General features: G+C 35.8%; 1 protein-coding gene across 1 annotated transcript in view; it reads right to left on the minus strand.

The window, feature by feature from the left end:
- LOC134796395 (uncharacterized) overlaps positions 1-143 on the minus strand; it is a 108,721-nt gene extending 108,578 nt beyond the window's left edge. The window contains exon 1 of the mRNA XM_063768596.1: positions 24-143. The gene's annotated coding sequence lies outside the window, so the exon portion shown is untranslated. The remainder of the gene's footprint in view (positions 1-23) is intronic.
- Between the last annotated feature and the right edge of the window lie 5,857 nt (positions 144-6,000).

Consider the following 6,000-nt stretch of genomic DNA (forward strand, 5'->3'; position numbering starts at 1 on the left):
CTAAGAAAGAAAGGTGTTATTACCGGAATATTTCACTTCGTCACTGCAGCGTTCACAATAGTTCGGGTATGTCACGACGATATAGCCGGTATTGTGAGACGCGACCGTTCGGCGGCGCGGCGCGCTGGAGACTGAGCGTGAGATAACAATTGTTCTTCGATCGCGTTATGTTTAATTGTTTTGCAATTTATTTTATTTTGGCAATTAGGTGTCTAAAACTATTTGTAAATATATAAATCTAAAAAAAAGTACATTTGTTTCCGCGTGCATACAACCACGGTATTACAGAGTTCTGGATGTTGTTTTAATAATCGAGTAAAAATACTAATTCTAAAAGTATTTTATTAGATTTGGGATTTCAAGTTTTACAGCTATATACTATAAAAGTATTTTACTAGCAAACACGTGTTCCATAAAAAAATATGGTAGGGTTAGGTTAGGTTAGCATGTCTTATTCTAGTAATCAATACTTATACAAAAAAATATACGTGCACTTAAAAAATCTGAATAGGTATGTACTTAAAACTTGTGTTTAAATGAAACCCTAGCCAAAATTAACCAAATACCGTCATTATTGTTAAACCAATAATGGGATATTTTCTTGCCATATTACATACCTGAGCGCCTATAAACATCTTAGGTACCTATGTTCGATATTTAACTTAGGTATACAAAAAGTTATAAGGCCATTAATAACCGTTATGCCCTAAAAATGGTCGCCTAGGGTAGAGATAGAGATAGTGGCAGGCAATATTAAATAATACGGTGATATACATTTATAAATTATCCAAGTATACAAAAATATCAATGTTCCTGACAAAAAACTTGTTCTTTGTTTTATGCGTTCCGTGATCACCTAATTAGGTATTTATTTCGACTCCATTATACTAATAGCCAGCTAAATAGCGACAAACTGAAATTGTGCGCAAGATAAATATAAAATGCATTCGTGCTGGTGCTTTTATTACCTACATATTATACATAGTATACATATATACCTATTGTATTTAGATCATAATTTTTTCGTTAATAATAATTATTTTTGAAGCGTGTAATGTCATGAATGAACAAAATAAGACCTCACACTGAGAGTAAAACCACACAAAACGGAGACTGTCCCAATAAAAACCCAAACCACATCCACCCTACAAATGGGACACTTTCTACGCTTACGACACTAGAGATAACTATGAAATGGCTTACACTCGCAACCGTATCACTAAGCATTTAGAGTTTAGAATTGATACGAAGTTTTCTGGGTCATTGCTAGACAAAGGGTTGAGGAGAAAACGATGCCCTTATTCGTGAATTTATGTAATTGACAGCACAGGAAATCCTAAAGGTTACTGGCCACGTGTAGGCATGTAAAGATACCATAAATTACTGCATGTCTTTTTCGTGGTAGTTTTGGCGCTAGTGATTTTACAGCTTATTGAAAAGTTCTATTCATGCGGGCACCTATTATAAAAAAAAAATCTTTTATTAAAGACCGTTTTACCAAGCTTTTTTTTGTTTTACCTTTCTTGGAGTCTGTATACATTTTTTTTGGCCATAGTTAAATCTCGCAGGTTATTATCACGCCTATCAGAAAAAAGTTTCCGGGTAACCTAACCTTCCGCGTGTACTCTTTAAACTTGCTGGCCAAGCCAAACCATTATGAACAAAGGGAGTACGTTTCCGTTCCTGTAGGCACCTTTGACCTTGTCCATTTTCTAACCCTAATGTGTATTCTAAAGCACAAGCGGGACAGCACACGCAAAAAGCGTGTAACGGTACGCGCACGCTCCAAGATGGCGGCAGTTGACGGGCTTTTTCTATAATCTACTCTTTTAGACGCACCTCGTACGTGGCCATTCTAAACTGGGCTATAGCTACCTTGAAATAGGGTTCCGCAAAGATTCCAGATTTAATGAACGAGGTATAAAAGTTTTAGTCTGCTTAGAATGGGTTCCTTGAAACCGTTGCTCGCGATCACAATAACTGCTTAGTTGCTTGACGAGTTGAGAATGTTGAGATTCGAGTCTCCTATCTTCTTGGTATCTTAGTGGTATAAAGGCGCGGGTGAGGCTTTCTGTATTCTGTTGGTACAAGTATGTATATTTATTTAGCTGACTGTAGGTACAGTGACACCAGATGTGTGTTATTGTTTAGACCTAATTGTAATTATCTTTGTTGTATGCTACAATGCATTCACACCAACAGCCCTGTTTAGACATGACTATAACATACAGTAATAATGTTGTCACACCTACGAGTATGTTGTCACAACTTGTCACGTGGCCGTTAATAAATAAATAACCGTTCGTGGCATACGCGTGGATTAAAATACCAATTTTGGGAAAATGACCTTTTTTACTTGGAAATTCTAGCTTTTGAAACGGGTTCTACACATTATGAACATGAATATGGTATGACAATGCATCCATGTTCAAACAAAAATGAAGTCATATGATTGGCGACCGGTCTGGCCTAGTGGGTAGTGACCCTGCCTATGAAGCCGATGGTTCCGGGTTCGAATCCTGGTAAGGGCATTTATTTGTATGATGATACAGATATTTGTTCCTGAGTCATGGTTGTTTTCTATGTATTTAAGTATTTATATATTATATATATCGTTGTCTGAGTACCCACAACACAAACCTTCTTGAGCTTACCGTGGGGCTTAGTCAATTTGTGTAAAAAAAAAAAAAGAAAGAATGTCCTATATGATATGGTGTTAAGAAACAACTACTTATGCTGGCCGTAATGGGGATTAAAAAGAAAATTTGAATCTAAGATAAACTTCTTCGACACTCTCTTCATGAAACACTTTGAAACTTTAATGGCTTTTTATAGTAATAGTAACAGTGTTCATGGAAATAATTTAAATTAATATGTCAAACGTCGGGGCGTTTTCTTTATAGTTCAGTTAGGTGCAGGGATAGTTTACCACCCTGCCAACAAATTTCTATGCAGAAGGGGGCAATGATCTCGGCAGCTGACTGTACATGATAAAAGGTCCTTTTCTAAACGTAGGTAAAGAAAGTGTTTGCCACGGAGTTTCCCGCGCTTCCATATGTTTAATTAGCTAAGTAAAGATTTGCGTAACATTAGAAGGTAGTCACTTTCAATAGCATTTCTAGGAATGTTTATTTGCACTAATATTGAATAAAGTTACCTGAGAATTATGAGTAAGCAAACAAAATGTTCACAGATATGTATGTTTTAATGTCTCGTATACCTGTTGTTTAACAAATTTTAAAAGTGCATACATAAGTATATCTCGTTGGAAATAATAAAGTATACTAGCCATGTTAATACCTACCTATAGTGTACTATAGGTAGGTCACAAAATAGCTCCATTCTAAATAAAAGTTTGCAAACACAGGAAATTAACTAATAACTTGTTCATACATACTTATACGTAAAATAATAAAAGAAGTGTACAACGTGTCCTGTTTGAGATTTAAGTATGTATTTACCATATAGTGTGCAATTTTAGCACACGGTCATGCAATACTTAAATTACGCTTCAACTTATTTTTTCCTGAGCAAAAAAGTCCACAAATACTGAACAATTGCGTGCTAGAGCTATATCTATAATAATACGGGAAATAGAGTCCATTTCTATCCAGTCTATCCAACGATCCAGTGCAGCATGCGACGAATATGCATAATTATTATGTATTGTCTTTGTTTATGTTACTGTACACTTATTTAAAACTATGTGAGGTGTGCAATGGGTCAAGAAAATGTGATATGTTGTGACAAGGGGGAGTCACAAGGATATGGAATGATCTGCAACAATGAGGAAGAAGAGAAGGAGACTTTGTACGTATATTGTCCTTTATTATTTATTTGTCTTTGTTCTAAGATAATATTTGCTGCTGTCGTTCGCAGTCTCAATCATTGCGGAATTTTATATCAAGTCGTAAAGTATGGCATCTGGTTTACGTTCACGCATACAATTATCGCAAACTAACATTTTCTGTGATTAAAATTTTTCCGACGTCTGTTACTGTTGAATATGGTTATATGCGAATCTGTGTCTTAGGTATTAGTCTACGTCAGATCAGGGGAACTTTCAATTGGAACAAAGAAGTCTTCTTTTTTTAAATAAAATACCTACCTACTATAACTGGACATATTAAAATATGTAGCAGGTCCCTCACGTAAATTCACGTCGAAATCCGGTCGACTAACTTCGACCTGTTTCGAGCAGGAGCACCACACGCACCAAAGGCCTGGCTCGTTATAAACATATTTTTTTACTTAATTCACAGGATAAGCATCTGCTTATCCTGTGAATAAATCTTGTAAATGTTAAAAAAATCTTTTTTTAACGGGAAAATTTGACAAAAATCGGAAAACCTCTCTTCTGTTCTTTCATTCATGAGTTTCATGACTAACTAGGTACCAATAATAAGATTTAGCCCCAACCCCATCAACTTTACCCATCCTAACTTTATACATCAGGTAGCAATTAGAGTAAGATGACTTCTATACTTGATCAGTCTATTAGATAAGAAATCGACCTCGAGCTCGTTTTCCATTAGTGTAATAAATTGAAAAATAAAAGAATCGAAAACGGTTACACTCACGGTCTGAGCGGAGGATGCCATAGCAACCAGCACCCGGCTTCAAGCCACGCCAAATAAAGAAGTATCCTACATTCCGAATAGCTTGCGAAACTTCCACATAATTATTATGTTTGCGGGAACGCACAAATGTACAAACATTGGGCCCTAGTGCCTACAAACATTTGGCCAAAGATTGCAATTTAAACGCATTGCAGTGTAACCTTCTTTGCATATAAATACTTAAATATTTACGTAAAGCTTTTTAAGCTACAATATTTGCATAAATAAGTTACAAAATTTACATTTAAAGATAACTTGCGTATAAACATAACGACTATCTTTTCCATTATAGTTATTTTCCTTTCTCAATAACACCTACTACTTACCTAACTGGTGTATGTTAGAACTTAGGGGCTATTCATAAATTACGTCATTTGAAATTAGGGGGGGGGGGTCTGGACATCGGATGACGGTAGCATGAAGTAGGAGGAAATGGGGTCATTTGATGCATGATTTTTGGATGATTATAGGGAGGGGGGGTCCAAAATCGTCAAAAATCGATGACGTAATTTATGGACAGCCCCTTAGGTTGGAACTGTTGGAAGGAATTGTATTATTTGAATATTTTAAAATAACCTTTACTGTAGATACACACCTAAAACGGATTGTTTCTTCTACAACTATATACACTGTCTATGGATGGAATCTCTACATAAGTATATCTACCAAGCAAAATCAGACAAATATTGGGTTCAACATTCCCTCAGCCTAGGTGTGGTAAATGCCTAAAATGGAACCACATGTCGTCTCTGGCGGTATTTGGTATCTGGTATCCAATACCAATGACGAAACCAGAGCCTTGCGACAGCTGGCTGGCCAGGATATTGTATAACGAAAGGGTGCTCGTAACTTAAACGACTATTTAAAGCGGAAATTCCTTAGGATTCAAGAATATTCTTACGAAGATAAGATTTGAGAGACCTTGGTTATACGAATAACAACGTAAATTTTATACTACATAGGTTGTATAACACAGAATGCCTTAGACATTTAAGTAACTATATTATTTGTACTTTTACATATGGGTATAAGTGTGTATGCTATAATTATTAACTTAATTTATGTACGATTCCAAATCATGCAAAAGACCAATATGTTAATAAATGCGCAACTTTGGCCCTGTTCCTAGAAACGTGTGGATACGGAAATCTATAGAAACATCCGCGGTATTCTTTAGATCTATAACCTTGGTAGTCTGATAACCCTTTGGTCGGATACCCTCAACATTTGATTTATGCAACTCTTTAAGAAATATGCAGGTACCATCTTGTTAAATAAAATTTGGGAAACTTATCACACTAGGTAATTATGCCAAAAGCAATAAATAAATGTATCTATGTCGTGGCCACATCTTAGAATTGATCATATCATGACGTGGCAA

Source organism: Cydia splendana, chromosome 1 (assembly GCF_910591565.1).
Source record: "Cydia splendana chromosome 1, ilCydSple1.2, whole genome shotgun sequence".
Taxonomy (NCBI): Eukaryota; Metazoa; Arthropoda; class Insecta; order Lepidoptera; family Tortricidae; genus Cydia; species Cydia splendana.